Source organism: Mesocricetus auratus, unplaced genomic scaffold, assembly GCF_017639785.1.
Source record: "Mesocricetus auratus isolate SY011 unplaced genomic scaffold, BCM_Maur_2.0 Super-Scaffold_100008, whole genome shotgun sequence".
In the NCBI taxonomy this organism is placed as follows: Eukaryota; Metazoa; Chordata; class Mammalia; order Rodentia; family Cricetidae; genus Mesocricetus; species Mesocricetus auratus.
In genome coordinates, this window is record NW_024429192.1 from 78,261,753 (window position 1) to 78,264,436 (window position 2,684).

Sequence of the window (2,684 nt, forward strand, 5' to 3'; positions counted from 1 at the left end):
TGGAGGCCCCTCCTATTCGGACCGCCCCCTGTAGCCATGCCCCCTGGAAGCCACGCTCACAGGCCCCAAACTCCACACAGGCGTCTCTGTTCTGGTTGCCCCGCCCCAGGTTGCTCAGACCACACCCGCGCCCCGGAAAGCCACGCCCATATAAGACCACGCCCCCTCCCTCCTGGGACTTGGAGAATAGAGGCGGGGTGCTCTGGGCGGCGGCTCCCGCCTTGGCTTTCAGCCATGACTCCCAACTGAGGCGTTGGGGTTTTCTTTTTTGTTTTCCTTGAGACGGGGACCTCGTAGCTCAGGCTGGCCTCTAGTTCATTATATAAGCAAGGCTGGCCTTGCGCTTGCTGCCCCTACCTCCACCTCCTTTAGTACTGGACTTACAGGCATGCACACACCATGCCTGGTTTACACAGCGTTGGGCATGGAACCCAGGGCTTCCTGCATGCCAGGCAAGTGTACCACCAGCTGAGCTACATCCCCGGCCACAGTTTTCTCTCTTTTCTTTTTTATGTGTATGGGCTTTCGCTGGCACGTGTATCTGTACCACTTGTGGGCCTGGTACCTCAAGAGGCCTGAGGAGGGCCCCTGCTCCTCTCGAACTGGAGTTAGAGCCAGTTGAGCTGCCCTGTGGGTGCTGGAAATTAAACCCCAGGTTCTCCGGAAAAGTAGCAAATGCTCTTAACCACTGATTGATCTCTCCAGCCCAAACCCACCACAGTTTTATTTAAAAAGAAAAAAAATTAACATAGAGTCCAAGTTGCCCAGGCTGGTCTTGAACTAACTGTTGAGCTTGCCGTCCTCCTGGCTTAATCTCTGGAGTTGCTGGGATGACAGTCCTGTACTGCCAGGCACCTCCCAGGCCCCCAGTGCAGAAGTAGAAGAAGGGGCCTGTTGACAAATGGGAAAGTAGAGCCTAGGGTAAATGCAACCTCAGAGAAGAATGAGGTGTGTGTTTCAGGGTGTACAAAGCTGCCCGGTGTTTGAGGCTGGGTGGCTTGGTGGGTAGAGTCCTTGCCTATCATATACTGTCCTCGTACTAACCTCAACATTGCGTACATAAACTGTGTCAGGTAGCACTCAGCGGGGAGAGGCCGGAAGATCAGAAATTCAAGCTCATCCTCCGATACATATGGGGTTCAAGGTTGACTTGGGCTACCTGAGACCCTGTCTCAAACATTAAAACGCTGCCTGCCTTCTCTTCACCTTCAGGGTGCCAAGCCAGCCAGAATAACTCTTCTACGTTCACAGGGGAAGAAACCGAGACTGTGGGGGACTCTCCCGAGGCCTCTGTGGAGACATGAGAGTCTTGGCCTCCTGCTTTTTTATTGCATTTGTTTTCTACTTCGAACCTCTGTTGCATGACAGGGGTGATTAAGGGAAGTACCTCTCTCAGATCCTTAATTAACCAGGCAGCTGCCCTCTATGATTTGGGAATCTTGTTTGGTTGTTTGGTTGTTTTTTGTAGCCCTGACTGTCCTGGAACTCACTCTGTAGACCAGGTTGGCCCCGAATTTACATAGATCTGCCTGCATCCAGAGTGCTGGGATTGTAGGCCTGCAACACAACCACCCAGGAATCTGTATGTGGTCAGAAGGACCAGACAATGAGGTGACACCCCCCCCCATCTGAGACCCAGGGCTTGTCTAGGCAGCACCTCTGGAAAGGTAGGGATTTTCCCAAAAGTAGCATCTGGTTTGGAGCCAGGTGGTTTCTCTACACCCTTGACAAGGGGTGAAAACAGGTCATCAGGAAGCACCTGGGTAGAGGCAGCAGGTGTGGGGTCTCTGTGTGGGCAGCGAGGTTCTTGTCCCACAGTGCACAAGCCCTTGGGCTGGGATTATAGTTCCAACCCTTACCCAGTCAAAGCAGCTGATCTGCCTGAGGATTCTCATCAAGGGGACAAAGTGCAGCATCACGCCCATTTAGTTAGAGCCTGGTCCCGGAACCAGGTATTTCCCAGCCCTCGGGGCAGCAGTTACAAGAACCGGAAAAGCTGGTAAGGAAGACAACTGCCAGGAAGAAAGGGTAAGCAAAGACAAGGAGGCCATGCCAGGGTCTGAGTTCTAAACACATCTCAAGGGTCACCATGTGACTAGCCTCTGCACGCTCCCCACCCCCAGCTCCTACTGCCATAGTAACCTGTGGAAAGCACTTGTGATAGTCCCTTGGGGCCACCAAAGATGTCTCTCCAGAGTTCCCAAAGCCAGAACACCCCAGTCTGTCCACTATTGCCAGCCTTCCCACGTCTTGTCCCGACATGACACCAGAACCTCCAGAACCTTTGTCCTCTTTGGAGACCTCCTTGAATGTTCCAGAAGCCCCTCGTGCCAGCTGTTATTAATAAAGTCCAGGAACCTTATCAGCTACTAGAACCTGCCAGTCTTGCTTATTGTGCCTAGGCAGGCCACACCCTGTCTGTTCCCTTTGGGCCTTGGTTCCCCCAGCTAAAGCATTCTCCATGAGCCTACTGCACAGCTCCAGAGGACCACTGAGGTCTCTTGGATGCCCCTCTCTGCTCCTTCATGCGTCCCCTTCAGCCCACACTCTCCTGCTATAGCTGATGCTTGCCCACCCTACTGGAAGCCTCTACCACCAGTGCAAATTCTGGTCCCAGTGGCTGTCTGAGAAAACTTTCTCTTCCCTGTTGCCTCTACCCTGGGGGCTCTAGCCCCAGCTCTCAC